The sequence below is a fragment of the Molossus molossus genome, unplaced genomic scaffold, assembly GCF_014108415.1.
Source record: "Molossus molossus isolate mMolMol1 unplaced genomic scaffold, mMolMol1.p scaffold_m16_p_3, whole genome shotgun sequence".
Classification (NCBI taxonomy): Eukaryota; Metazoa; Chordata; class Mammalia; order Chiroptera; family Molossidae; genus Molossus; species Molossus molossus.
In genome coordinates, this window is record NW_023425366.1 from 104846967 (window position 1) to 104862297 (window position 15331).

The following is a 15331-nucleotide window of genomic DNA, read 5'->3' on the forward strand; positions in this document are numbered from 1 at the left end:
TAAATGGGAACTGACTAGACTTGCTTCAAAAATTATTCATATTTATTCTGTCCAACTCCTTCCGAGTTGCCCTGTGCCTAGCATAGAGGATACTGTCAACCATTCCTTAATGTGAGACAGCACAGAACTTAGAGGCCTAAAGGCGCTTGGAATATGTCTGCTTCAGAGATGTCAGCAATCTCCTTGCTGTCATTTAAAGAAAATAAAAAGCTAAGACTCACTTAGTGTGTAAAAACACACCCATGAAGGAATTCATACTTGTCATTCTGATCATCTCTTGATTTACATATGTATCTAATTAACTGATTATAAGTACAGTTCTTCAGCTACTAGAAACATGAAAAATGTTCTACTATATAATAAAAAACACACTCTCTAGCCCAACAGCAACTTCATCAAAACCAGGATTATTTGAAAGCAATACCATAAGTGCAGCCTTGTCTGAAAGCATTTTAGCCTTACCAAAATATCAAAAAGATATGAGTTACATAATGTTAAGTAGGATAAAAATAAGTCAATTGTTGTTTCTCCTAAGTGTTTATTCAATAATAGTCTAACTTATATCAAGGTATTTCAGTTATATGAAACATAATGCTTCTGCAATGCTTTATGAAAAAAATGAGCATTTAATAAGACTTTCAAAATGTTTGGCCTCTATTGTGAAACTTGTTTTTTTAGCATGTTAACTTTATTTATGGGTTAAGAAGCCATTAAATAGCATTTCTATTCTGAGTCACAGAATAGATAGGTATTATATTACACAAATATTGCCTATATTTTAGGAATGGATCATCTCTGCTGGAGATGTTTACTTTGCAATCAATAAAAACACATGTGCCAAAGTTAAACTCATACTGTCCAGAATGAAATTCTATGTCTGTAGCCAAAGACTGACAGAGTAAATCAAATAGGATCTTAGTTCTTCTGTATATTAAGTACTGACTGAATATTTTTTCAATGAAAAAGAACATCAGAAATCAATGAATTCTCATCAAGTTAACAGGTAGTCATGTAACACTTGTGAATGCCCAACTTGGATCAGAATGCAAAGAGGTAAAAAGCAGAATTTCTGCCCTGGCCAGTTTGGCTCAGCGGTTAGAGCGTCGGCCTGCGGTCCGGAGAGACCCGGGTTCGGTTCCCGCTAAGGGCACGTACTTCGGTTGCAGTTTGTCCCCGGCCCTGGTTGGTTGTGCGGGTAGCAGCCACTCGATGTGTCCCTTCACGTCGATGTTTCTCTCTCTCTCTCCTTCCTCTCTCTCCTCCCACTTATCTGTACAAAAAATGGAAAATATCCTCGGGTGAGGATAAAAAAAAAAAAAAAAGCAGAATTTCTGTTTATAGAAGCTTAAAAATAAGCAGGGTCAGTCACATATACACAAAGAAAAATTAGTACATGAATATACAATACAATTCAAACATTTAATGAGCAAGAAAGATAGCAAACAAACACTATTGGGCACAATCCTCCTCAGGCACATAGCAGCCTGTGTGTTAAGATCTACATAAATTCCTTTTTAACCTCGCAACAACCCTCCCTAAAACCCTTCCCAGGTTCTGTCATCAGATAAAAGGCCAAGCCCTAGCATTTCTGTCCCTATCTGCTACCACCCTCTGCCCTAAACTTGCTCACTTTTCAAAAACCACCTCCAAGTAGGTATTGGTCTCTTCTCCATTAGTTGCCCCACCCCACATTCCCACCTACTCCTAAAATTCCCACCCCACTCTGAATATTGCTCATTCTTTTGTTTATTTGGGGGGGGGGGGAAGCCCCTGCCCCACCCTATCCCCAGCCCTGAGTTCAATATTGCTCATTCTTCAGGATACTACTTCCAGAAAAGTATTCCCCTCTACCTGTCTCCACCCTCCACATCCTGCAGTCCCTCCGGGTGAGGGGGGCCACTTAGGGTGCTCTATCTTAGCTCACACTACTTACTACCTTATATTCAAAGTATCTTCTCTCTCTTTCTCTCTCTTCCCCGCCCTCCCTCTTTCTCTCCCTCCCTCCTAAACTAACTAGCTAACTTCTAGAGATAAGAAGCATGATTGCTTTGAAGGTCAGTAAAAATTCAAATCCTGAACACTTCTTAATATTCCACACAAGAACCAGTAATTTAACACCATTATTTACTAAATGGACTAACGATACAATCTTCTCGCACTTTCTCAAGCTTTCTTGATGCACTATTTTAATTAATAGACTTTAAGCAGTTTTATGTTTACAGAAAAAAGTAAAGCTATTTTTTTAATCTCAAAAAAAAAAGAGAGAGAAAAGAAAAGAAAGAAAAAGAGAGAAAAGGAAGAATAAAACCTACTCCCCAGGTGATGCTCTAAGCTTTTCACACTGGATCTCAGGGACAACCACAGCCCACCAGCCCCGCCAACACGTTTCCCAACCGCCGGGCTGGGTCGCCAGCGCCGAGCCGCCACGAGCTGTCTGTGACCTACTCCCTAGAGCGGCCCAGTCCCTCCCTCCTTCTCCACTAAACTTCCGTAATGGGCATCACCTCTGCTCTCCTCCAAGACGGTTTGGAAACAGGGACTTCTGCTCCTAAGCCCTGGTCCTCAACCACGGGGCGAAAGTTAGGACCAGTCTTCAAGTCTCCGCACCACGAAGTCAGCACCCTCCCAGCTCCGGGACGTATCCCTCCCAAGACGACGCGGGTTCGCGATGTCCCGGCTCCCTGCCAAGGCCAGACTGCGATGTGGGTCCGAGCCTTCAAACCAGAGGAATGGCCGGGGGCCCCTGGGCACGACCCGACCGGCCGCCACACAGGTGTCCCTTCGGACTCCGCGGACTGGACAGCGAGGAGGGAGCCGGCCAGAGGAAAGACATCCCGCCAGGGGACGACCGGTGCCAGCAGGCGGCCAGGAAATGATAAACGTCTGCCCGTCGGAGTTGGGCTGGGCCGTGGAGAACTTGGCGACGAGAGCCTGACACGGGCAAGCTGAGCACCTAAGGATTCAGGGGGCCGGCCCGGACCGCGATGCCGGAGCCCAGGTTGGGACGGAGGGCGACCGGGGGCTCCAAAGCGAAACGGCCCCGGCCGGGTGGACTGCACGGACAAATGACCCAGAAGCCCCCGCCCGGACGGCGCCGCCGCCCCCTGCCCCGAGCCGAGAGCAGCGCTGTCCTCGGCCCGCCATTCAGTACCTCGGCTGCGGACCCACCGCCGTCGAGACCGCCGCTCTCCACCTCTCCCGGCTCGAGTAGGTCCCGGCTCCGCCAGTCCCCAGCCCGCCCTCACAGCGGCCCACCCTCCCTCGTGCCCCGCCCCCGGCGCCGCGAGCGCGCGTCACGCACGCCGCACGTCACTTCCGGGGTCCAGGACTCGCTGACGCTCTTGCTAGTTCCCCTGGAATGTCCGCTGGGTGGAGCGAGGCCCGGGCGTGGCGTGGATGACAGACAGCGTCGACCTGCCCGAGGGCAGCGAGGGGGCGGCGGCCTGGAGGCTAGCGCTGGAGCGCTCGGGAGCCGGCGGATCTCGGTCTTTTCCTCTGTCCTTGCTTCTGGGATCAGACTCGCAATAGCGTGAGGGCGACTGCCCCGTAGGTGCTGTGGGGCCCTGGAACGTGGAATGGGAGGCAGGAGAGGAGTCATGGGGCCAGAAGACTGTTGCCAACCCGTAGGGTATGAGGCCACCTGAAAAGCTAATGAATCCCATCCCTTCACGGATCTTAGGATTTTCAAAGTGTTCAAGTTAAAGGACCTTAATGAGAAGCCGTTGTTTTTTTTAAATACCTGAGCATAAATGAAACTAAAAGCCTTTTATTTCGTTTTCTTGTCGACTTGCTCTGGCTAGGACTTCCAGTACTGTGTTGAATAGAATTGGAAAAAATGGGCATCCTTGTTTTGTTCCTGATCTTAATGGAAAAGCTTTCAGTTTTTCACCAGTGAAGATAGTTAGCTGTGGGTTTTTCATATGCGGCTTTCTTATATTGAGGTTGTTTCCCTCTGTTCCTAGTTTGTTGAGTGTTTTTAGCATGAAAGGGTGTTAAATTATGCCGAAGTCTTTTTATGTATCAGTGAGGAGATCAGGTAGGTTTCCCACTTTATTCTCCTTTTAGTGTATAACACTGATCAATTTTCATATGTTAAGCCATCCTTGTATTCCAGGAATATATTCCACATGGCCACAGTGTATAATCCATTTAATATGTTGCTAAATTCAGTGTAGTATTTGCTTGAGGTTTTTTCCTGGCACAGTTCATGTAGGATATTGGTCTGTAGTTTTGTTTGCATGTAGGTCTTTGTTGGGCTCAGCATCAGGGCAATGTTCTTTATATCTTCATGTGGTTTCAACTTATTGTCTAGTCTCCTTTGTTTTTCAGCCTGAAGGATTCCTTTTGGCATTTCTCATAGAGCAGGTCTATTAGTAAATGCACATCTATAGCTTTTGTTTATCTGAGGATGTCTTGATTTTTCAGATACAGAATTCTGGGTTGACAGGTTTTCTTTCAACACTTCAAATATGTCATCCCACTGCCTTCTGGCCACCATAATTTCTGATATGAGGTCAGTTTATCATCTTATTAGGGATCCTTTGTATATTATGAGATAGTTCTCTCTTGCTGCTTTCAAGGTTCTATGTCTCTAACTTTCAACATTTTTAATATACTGTGTCTTGATGTGGGTCTCTTTGAATGTATCTTCCTTGGAATTCTTTAAGCTTCTTGAATTTGTAAGTTTGCCCCATTTTCTTTATAATTTGTTCAGTCTCCCTCAACCCCCTTTTTTGCTAAGGGCAATGTAATGCTAGAACTGGCAAAGGCCATCTCTGCCTCAGTGGATATAGGCCACCTTTGAATAAAGCAACTCGGGGGGGAAAGCCTTAGGGAAAAAATCAAGAGGTTATGGCAGAAGGGCTTTTCAGATTACAAAATCCCCAAGTGAGAAACAGTTTAGCAACCATATGACTTAAGCCACTTTCCATAGGATCAAACACCAGGAAAACACATTCAGATAAGCAAAGGAGTATATTCTCTCCTGCTGAAATCATATTGTGGGCAACCATGACCCAAATCTATAAACATCGATAGAATCAATAAGGTAAACCCAAGGCCTCCATCTTACATTTTTTAAAGTAGTCTTTATTTTATGAAGGACAAGAAAGTTGAGAAGGCTTATTAATCTGTTGATAGTCAGAGGCATTTATATCTCATAAAGCAGCATAAGTTATTTTTAAAAGTTCTTTTATGGAGCATACTTTTAATGGACTAGTATCAAATTTAAAGCAGGGATGAGGGGCAGCACTATATATCCTGAAATAGATCTCCAAAAAATAGTGTTAAATGAGATTAGTAAAGTGGCAAAATATGTAATATGCTACCTTTGGACTTTATTATAGATATATATTTTCCTAGGATGCATATATATGTATATATATATATATATATGTATATATATATATATATATGAGAGCTTGATAGATTCTACGATAGGTAGATATATATAGGAAGATAATATTTTTTAAAGAATTGTGTCACGTGATTTTGGAGACTTGGTAAGTCCAAAATCTGATGGTGGAGGCCAGCAGGCTGAGGACAGAGTTGCAGTTCAACCAAAGGCAGAAGCTGATACACCAGAAAAAGTCAATGTTGAAGATCAAATCTGAAGGCAGTCTTCCATCAGAATTTCTCCTGCTTGGGAGGTCAGCCTTTTGTTCTATGCAGGCTTTCATCTGATTGGATGAGGTCCACCCCATTATGGAAGGTAATCTGCTTTACTCAAAGGCCACTGATTTGAATGCAAATTTCATCGGAAAACACTGTTAACAGCCCTGGCTGGTTTGGCTCAGCATTTAGTGTCAGCCCTCAGACCAGAGTCCTGGGTTTGATTCCCTGTTAAGGGCACATACCTTGGTTGCAGGTTCAGCCTGGCCCTGGTTGGGGGGTGTGTGGGAGGCAACCAATCCATGTGTCTCTTTCACATCGATGTTTTTTTCTCTCTCTCTCTCCATCTCACCACACCACACTATTCCTTGTTTCCTATCCTCCACTCTGGCCTTTCTGTTCCTGCCTAAAAAAAAAATCAACAGACCCGGCCAGTGTGGCTCAGTGGTTGAGCGCTGACCCATGTACCAAGAGGTCACGAGTTTGATTCCCAGTCGGGGCACAAGCCCAGGTTATGGGCCAAGTTCCCATGGAGGGGCATGCAGGAGGCGGCCAATCGATGTTCTCTCTCTCTCTCTCCCTCCCTTCCTTTCTCTAAAATCAATAAAGAAAAAGAATTTTTTTAATATATATATATATTTAAAAATCAATCGAAAAATATCCTTGGGTGAAGATTAAAAAATAATAACAATAAATGAACAGTACCGATTTTTAAAAAACAAAATACTGTTACAGAAATCTCCAGAATAGTGTTTGGCCAAGTATCTGAGCAACGTGGCCCAACCAAGTTGACACATAAAATTAACCATCACAACTACACCGCTGATCAACTTGACATTCATATGCATCTCCTTAAATCATATGTAATTTCCATTTAATCTCTTTATCTGGTGGGATGACCCAAACTTGCATTCATGAAGGGCCATTAGTCATCCTGCCTGAATTGACTTTAGTTTTCCATTGACTTTAATCACAGGGCATGGTAATACTAAGATGCCCTTAGAAATCTCCTGTTCATATACTGGGCAGATCATTTGACAGACCTTGAATAAGCACCTCTTTTCCAGGCACTGTTCTAAACACTGGGATATAGTTGTAAACAATGGAGACAAATTCTCTGCCCTCAGGGAGCTTATCTGAAAGGGAATAGAGACATAAGTAAAATAATTACTATTGGTGAAAACACACTATAAGGAAATAAAGAGGATGATGTGCTAGACAGTAATAGGAATGTACTTTAGATGACATGGTCAGAGAAGGTGTCACTGAATATGTACATTTAAAAAAAAATTTTTTTTATTGATTTTAGAGAGGAAAGGAAGGAGGGAGAAGCATCGATTGGCTGCCACCTATATGACCCCTACAGGGGATTGAGCACCAGATCCAGGCATGTGCCCTGACTGGGAATAGAACCAGTGACCTCTTGGTGCACAGAACACTCAACCAACTGAGCCACACTGATGGAACTTGCTGGTAAGGAGGGGAATCAAAGATGACACTCAGGTTTTTGTTGACTGGGTGAATGGTGGTGCCATTTCCATCAGCACAGCACCCTAGTGACTTCTCTGCCATTTAGTGAGCAATGGCTGTGCCCTCTCCAAAAAAGTCTGAATATCAGCTCTGAGGCGTTCTTTTTTGAATCCTCTATCTCAGCCTTAAGGGTAGTATTTTCTTATTTGTGCTACTCCTATAGTCCTTACAGTTATCGCTACTATTTATCAGCTAATTCCTCAATAACCCAATGCTATTATAATTGTTATTTATATTAAAGATATAAGTTGTTCAAATTAGAGTGTCGGTTTTTTTTCTCCTAATACAAATGATTCTAAATGCAGTTCAGGCAAGATCATGCAAGGAGACAGTATAGATTGGTATGTCAGATAGAAAGTCTCAAGAAGTCTCTATATTCTTTTCCATTTTGAATGGATGAGAAGTAAAGACACATGGGGTGGCAACAGGGTGGATCAGGAGTACCTAAGTCCAGTTTCTTCTCCTGGCACACCAATCAGCCATTGTAAGAGGATACAACTCCTTTTTGTACCCACTTTGGGAAGCTCTGTACTTTGGCTGGCATCTGCTACACATGGGTACCTACCTGCAGTTTCCCGTGGCTTCTCTCAGTTGGCTACTAGAGCTGGAATTCATCTGCTGGCATCTTGGTGTCTTTCATGTGTAGTGGAGCATCTTCTGAAGCCAAAATGTTTGGAAAACATAGCCAGACCTCACTGTGAGCACCACACTCCAAATTTCACCTTGACTGCTCCAGGCTGTTGTGAACAGATATCCCTGAAGGAATTCTTTCAAATGGTGCCTCTAGACCTTGAATCTGTTGTCACTGCAACACTTATATTCACAAGGGTTGTTGGCCTTGGCATCATGGAGATGTAGAAACAAGGAACAGACATTGTCTATGCTTGTACCTCCTTGTGACCTCCACCAAGGTATTAAAGGGTGCCTTGGTGGTGTAAGACCAGGATAGGAGAAAAGATGTACAGGGTTTTCAACTATTGGAATGCTGGGTCCTTAGCAAGGGATCAGGAGAACCTACCCGCTAAAAAGGTAGAATGATCAAGTAAGGAAGCTGAGGGTCATGAACTAATGACCAGTACTGCCTATAAGCCCTTGAAATCCTGGGGCACAATTGAGTATCTGGAAAGATTTTCTCCTAAGTAACATTCTTGTATCATGCAGATACCTTGGTTGGACTTACCTGGGAATTCTACCTCTGATCTTAATCCACAAATTCAGGTTATCCCCCAGGTGCTGCTGCCATAGAAGGATCAGGATTGCCATCCCAGCAGGGAAGGGCACTGACAGGGTTAAAAATCAGGTAGTAAACTCCACTCCAGTGGAATCTTCTGGGCTACAGGCCCAGCTAATGGAAGTGGGATATTCCTGCAGGTGACTACAGAGGGGATTCCTCAGTGTTCCATCTCTCTTTACCAATGGGAGTTTCCAAATAGAGCTGCTCTTTCAATAATAACATTAAGCAACTGGGTGGGACATTCCCTGAATACTCCTGGAGGCAGCTACATCCTGCCTTGATGTATGGGATGCCAAGTGAAGAATGCCACCCTCATTTCAGCTAACAGTGATGTGGTCAGCTCACCAGGGAAGTTCATATTTTTGTTAGGCAGCTCTTGGTGAACTCAGTTTTCAGATAAAGTATTTTTAATCCCCCCTCCTGGAATAGAGGAGGGTGAAACTAACTTGTCTGCTCAGTGGGGTCCTGTGGCATCCTCGGCTGCTGCTGTGGAAGTGGATAGAGCTCAGAGAGGGGGCTCAAAACACTCTCCAAATCCTAGCAGGGCAGATGAGAAAGTTAAAATGGAAAGCCAGGGACCTCAGTGCAAAAAAGCACTTACCTGCCTGAGAATAAGAGGGCAGCCCTGGGGACAGTGTCACTACCACAGCTGGCTACCAGATGCCAATGAGGCATGGCCAGGAGTGGCCAAGCTATAAAATGCCAAAGACGGGACAGTCATGAGCAGGAGGAGATGGAACTGACATGCTGAGAGGAGGGAAAGTAAGCACCCACATGTACACACACAGATGGGACCCTGGGCAGACAGAATAAGCCAAGGTACTGCTGGTTATCGGGGTGTAACGTTGAGAAACACACTAATAAAGGCATTTAGAGAGGATGATACACACATAAGCCAACTCATGAGACCCTCCCACTCCCTTTGAAAAAATAACAAAGGTATTAAGATTTGACCCAACTTGTAAATTTCTTCTAATGGAGGTCAAACTCTAAGTTTTGTAATACGTTGAGGTTCTATTTCTTGATTTTAGTAATAACAGAGAAGTATGGATATGTCTATTCCAAAGGTCTACTGGAGCCAGGGCATCTGCCAAGATCCAATACAGGAAAACATCAGGGTCTGTAACACATTAGAATCCTCTAAAAGTCATCAGATTGCTACTGAGATCACAGAAGGCTGGAGAGTATGCATCATAATCTGATTATAGGCCCCTTTTATGAAATACTTCTGGATGGTTCAAGCTGGTTCCGTTCAATCCGGTTCCGTTCAATCCTCCTTGTAGTTATGCTGATTTTTTTCCTGGTGCACAACAGTCCTCTTTCCACTTGATGTTAGGTGGTTGGAGGAGGTGAGGTCCCAGGATCTCTGATTATGTCCAGTGTGTGAGGGAAGAAGTCCTTAGCAGTCCAAAAAAATGGAACTGCCCTGTTCCTACAGCTGTATTTACTGTCACTGTGTGTAGGGGGAGAGGGGTCATTCTGGAGGGAGAGGTAAAAATTTGGCTATCTGCGTTATCTACTAGACGTAGTTATAGATCTATAACTTTGATAATAACACTATCAGTTTTTCCTTGTATTTAAATGTTAGAAGATACTCCTCTAAAGGGAAAAAATGAAGTACCTAATGTTCACAGCTAGTAAGATCATTGTAGAAATTACTAGAAAAGGAGGTAGAAAAAGCACGTTACTACTCTTGCTCAGAACAAGAATTACCTTCACTGGTATCCTATTCATGCATGTACTTTATTTAAAAGTTATGTTAGAAATAGAATTTAGTGAAATAAATCAGAGACGACAAATACCATATGATTTCACTTATGTGGAATCTGAAACACAGAGAACAATCTGATAGTAGCCAGATGGGAGGGGGCTTGGAAGATGGGTGAAAAAGGTGAAGGGATTAAGAAATACAAATTGGCAGATACAAAATAGTCATGGGATATAAAGTACAGCATAGGGAATATAGTCAATAATATAATAACTATATATAGTGTCAGGTGGGTGCAAGACATACTCGAGGATCACTTCATAAGTTATATAAATAGCTAACTACCATGTTGTATACCTGAAACCAATATGATATTGAATGGTAACTGTAATTGAAAAAAAAATTTTAATTAAGCAGAAGCTTTGACTTAAGAAATAAAGTTTAAAATCATATCTTAAAAAAAGAGAAAGCTGCCCTGGCCGGTTTGGCTCAGCGGTTAGAGCGTTGGCCTGCGGTCTAGAGAGACTTGGGTTTGGTTCCCGCTAAGGGCATGTACCTCGGTTGCAGTTTGTCCCCGGCCCTGGCTGGTCGTGCGGGTGGCACCCACTTGATGTGTCCCTTTCACGTCGATGTTTCTCTCTCTCTCTCTCTCTCTCTCTCTCTCTTCCTCTCTCTCCCTCCCACTCTATCTGTACAAAAAATGGAAAAATGTCCTCGGGTGAGGATAAAAAAAAAAAAGAGAGCGAAAGCTAAAGTACATGACAGGGGAAACAAAATGATAAGGAATCAAAGTACAGAAAGTTAAATGTAAGTAAATAAAAGGTAAAGGAACAGGCCATAAGTTAAATAAGCCAAAATGAAAAGTATGTAAAGTCATCTAGAAGATCATCATCTTCAAAATGATGACAAAGGACACACTGGCAGAGTAGTCACCTGGAATCCAAGGGTCATGAGCCCAAGAAAGGCACACAGTGTCCCCTGAGCTAAACTAGAGTCTCCGACTCAATTATTCTCTTGACACCAGGGTCCCTGAACAAAGGCCATGACCCTGGGTGTACCTCCCCATATGGTAAAGCTGCATAGCACATGTGTGTGTGGTTAAACCTGTGGGCTGCACGAGTCTGATTAACTGGGGCTGTCCCACCATAGCGTCCAGCCAGGGAGTCATTACTCACCTGCGAAGTCAACCTCCAATGTCCCATTAGTAGGGCCTTTCACCACCTAGCGAACATTGGGGACCCCATTATCTCCTTAATGCTCAGGGCTACTCAAGACACACACATCTAAGGGAGTTTTTCTAATATCCTTTTAGAGTATTTGCTTTTCAAATCTTTGTAGGTTCGGCAGGGCTCGGCCCTGAGCCTCAGAGGTGGGACACTGAGCTGCCAAGTGGAAAGGAGGGCTCTGTTGTTGAACACCCGCGAGGGTTTCAGAAGAGGGCTCTGGGTTTGCATCCTGGCTCTGCCACTTACTGGTTATGTGCCCTTGGGGAAATTATACCTCTACGAGCTTCAGTCTGCAATTTGTAAGGTATTATTAGTGTATTATTACTATGTGAGTGTGGCACAGTAATTAGGTCAGGGAATACATTTGGCACAGATGATAAAGTATTTTTGTTTAAAAGTTAGAATGATCGGAGATTTTTTAAAATTTAGATTTAAGTGGACAATTCTCTAATACAGCATCTGTATATTGGATTGTCTGTTCACTACCCAACATCGTCTCCATTTATCCCCCTATCCCTCTTCCACCTCCCCTACCCCCTTTTCCCTCTGGTAATCCTCATACTGTTGTCTGTGTCTATGAGGGTTTTTTCCTTAATCCCTTCCCCATTTCCATTTGGAGGGTGGCAAAGCTAGCCACCACTTCAGAACTCACCTCTCTGGGTTAATCCATGAAGTGACACCAAGGGGTATCTTGATGAGGACACTCAGCCAGGAAGGTGTCGAAACCCTGCTTTGGGAGGAAGGGCGACTCACACCCATTGTCCTCAAGGAAAGGTCTTAACCACTGAGGCTCACACATGCTTAGAGCCACTTATCTCCCCCTTGGAAAAAGTGATCTGACAGGAGGGTTTCTGTCCTAACTGCTGACAGAGCTGTGAGCCATACAAGTGACTGTGCAGCTGTGCTACCTTCTTCCCCTGGAGACCTCCCAATAGAAAGGGAGCTGTGTGCTTCGGCGCACACCTCCCCGGAGCAGAGACAAGGCTAGAGTGGCTACAGAAGAACCTCCACCTTTTAACTTCAAGTCAGGGCAGGAGTTCATCTGCTAATCGCAGGGAAAAGCCTGTTTTATGAAGTGTGGCATCCCTCCCTAAACAGACCACATTTTAAGGAGGAATCAAGACATATTTGCTGGCAAAGTTGGGGGGATGGGAGGGGGCAAGGAAGGATGAGAGTAAGTCTAAAAAAGAAAGGCACAGCACCCAGGTTCTAATTGTTGACTTTAATGCCAGTGAGGGCACTGAGGCCCCATGCCCCGAAGCACTCATAGACAAGTAATGGGAGAACACGAGCATTTTCCTGCGTACACAAAGCTCAACGCCATACAGAAGGAAGACAATGAACCCAGGCGACCTCCCATCCTCCAGAGGCAACTCCTGGTACTGCACCCAGTTTTTGTTCCCACCTCCTCCAACCCCTTGCCAACCCACCCTTCCCCCAATTAACATATGTCTACGTATATGTTTCTTCCAGAATTCCAAAAAGTGCTTCTCCCAACCCAGTTCCCAATACTCCAGCTTCTGATGAATAAAGCCTCCCTCTTTTAAGAATCACAAGGCAGGCACCACCTTCATGAAAGAGCCCTGGCAAAATGGTACCCAAGAAAGCTTAATCATGTATACCAGAATCAGATCTAGACAGAAGGTATGCAGAAGGATGATGTTTGAAATTCTCACTGGAATCAAAATGCTCAGTGTGAGTAGTTTTTGTTCTGCTGTTGTGTATCTGAGCCTCTTCCGGATCCAGCTTAGGCCCAGATCACACACTGAAGCTCACCCCACTTTGTGGCTTACAAATGTCAATTTCCTAGTCCTCCAATGAGCAACCCAGAACAGGAAGATGGTAACACCTGGTCAGCCTGAGGCTCAGACCCTTCCCAGAATACCCTAAGCTCCAGGAAGAAAGAATAGAAGCTTTCAGAGACAGCTGACTGCTTTCAAACAATAAGCACTGGACAGCCTGGAGAACTAACCAGAGGTAGAATAAGGATGGTGATGAATCCTCTACTTCTTCTATTTAGAGCGTTACCCAAAGAATTCCTCCACTGGGGTGATGTAATGTGTTGCACTGTGGTTTTGTTTCCGTCTTTTTTGTTGCCATTAAGTTTCACATTTTCAATGAATTTTGTTACGGCTCACATTGCACCATACAGTCCTGTCTCCTAAAACTTCCACCTTCCCAACCAGTAAGCCTGGCACCTGGGAGTAAAGGCGCCCAATCGAAGGGGAGCTCCGAGGGCAGGCACTCTGACCCATCAATAACCACTGGCTGTCTCATGGAAGGAGGAATCCAGTCCCTCGTCGGGAGGAGAGGCATTTATTGACAAGATGCACAATAATTCTACAAAAATATACTTCCTTTTAATCAGGGAGAAGCAGTCATCCTCCGGAACCTTCCTTCCTGACCCAATCCTTCTTATGCTCTGGGCCTGGCCATTTAGAATTAAAAAGGGATCCAACTGGGAAAAGTCACTTCCTCAGAGACAACCTTTATTTGGAGGCCGTTACCACAAACCAGCATATCCAAAAGCACTTTTCAGACAGGCCTTGGCTTCTTATCAAAGGATGGCCAAATTGGGCCATTGAATTCTTTTACTCCACTTAGAAAGAGAATTAAGCTGGATGCCAGTGTCCCTGCTCTTCCTGGTCTACTGGCCTAGAACCCTGTTTCCCCACAGTGGCATAGAGCACACCACCCTGAGGACATCACAGAGGGACAGAGAAACGAGTGTCTCCAGCGAGAGGCACAGGGACAGTGTCCGTGTAGCCCAGAGTAAGTCTTCCAGTGCCGGTTTTTAAGCAAACCTGCATTTGAGCACACCAGCTGCTGCCAGTCTTGATGTATGGACGCTAAATACCCAAGCACTGTGATGGGCTATGCCGGGGTGGGAAAGAGAAGGGGTCGAGGCCGGACTACTGAAAGCAAAGGACTTAATTATCTGCTCTCTACTCAAACTGACTTCCTCCTGAATAGCCTGCCTCAGTGTCTGTCAAAAATGAACTTGCATTAGTCAGTGACACCAATCAGAGCAACTTAAACGAAAGACTTTACTGTTAGAACAAGGCAAGAGCCATGTTGTTGGGTTAAACTCCAAGCAGGAACATCAGCTCCAGAAATGTGACGCCCCATTGTGGATGAGAACAATAGAGAGAACATGTATCTTGGAGCCAGCAGGGCTGACTAGACTTTTCTCTTAGATCTCAGTCTGTATCTCTGCCCCACTCACATAAGAATACAATATAAGAGTGTAAAACCTCTGATCTCTGTTCCCACACTCGGGCCAGGAGGTCATTGCCCCAGGAAGGAATTTAGCCAAGGTTCCAGGACTTGGCCTTCTCTTCCTGAGGAGGATGCAGACGTTTTCGGCTCCCTCTTGCCCCACCTCACCAATCTGGTCTTGTTAGACTGAGACCAGTGAGGCTGTCCTCACCAGCTTTTCACATATAAAAAGAATCTCCCTATGAAAACACCCGGAAGCAGTCAAGGACAATCCTGAGTACAGGGAGAAGCCCTTATTGCAACACAGAAATATTATATTCCAATTACTGGTGCTGCATAGTTTCTTTTAGGAGATGCATGTCCATACCCTGACTAGCTGCCCCAGGCTGCAGACAGCGCAGGGAGGAAACGCAGTGGGAGCAGAACCTTGCGGATCTTTCTCTCTCTGAAACGTGGGGAGTAAAATGTAATGGAGCTTTGCTGTCTTCCTACAGCTCCTGGGATAGCTGTGCTTCTCACCCAGCCCTTCTGTTACTTCTCCAGAACAGATACTCTCATAGAAGGAGTGTTAATGGGATAAAGCAAGGTTTTATAAAGAGAGGGTTCTACCTGAAACTAATATAAAATAATATTGAATGTAAACTGTACTTAAAAAAATAATAGTCACAGGGATGTAAAGTACAGCACAGGGCATATAGTCAATAATATTTAATAACTGTATGGTATCAGATGGGTACTCTGTAAGGTAGGTAAATGTCTAACCACTATGCTGCACACCTAATATTAATGTAATAAAATGTCAAC

The 15331-nt window shown here is 44.3% G+C and overlaps 1 protein-coding gene across 2 annotated transcripts in view; it reads right to left on the minus strand.

Annotated features, from left to right (window-relative positions):
* The window catches only part of RABGEF1 (RAB guanine nucleotide exchange factor 1), a 67351-nt gene extending 64120 nt beyond the window's left edge, over positions 1-3231 (minus strand). The window contains exon 1 of one of the 2 annotated variants that reach the window (XM_036278866.1): positions 3152-3231. The gene's annotated coding sequence lies outside the window, so the exon portion shown is untranslated. The remainder of the gene's footprint in view (positions 1-3151) is intronic. The other variant, XM_036278864.1, reaches the window with a different exon arrangement.
* Between the last annotated feature and the right edge of the window lie 12100 nt (positions 3232-15331).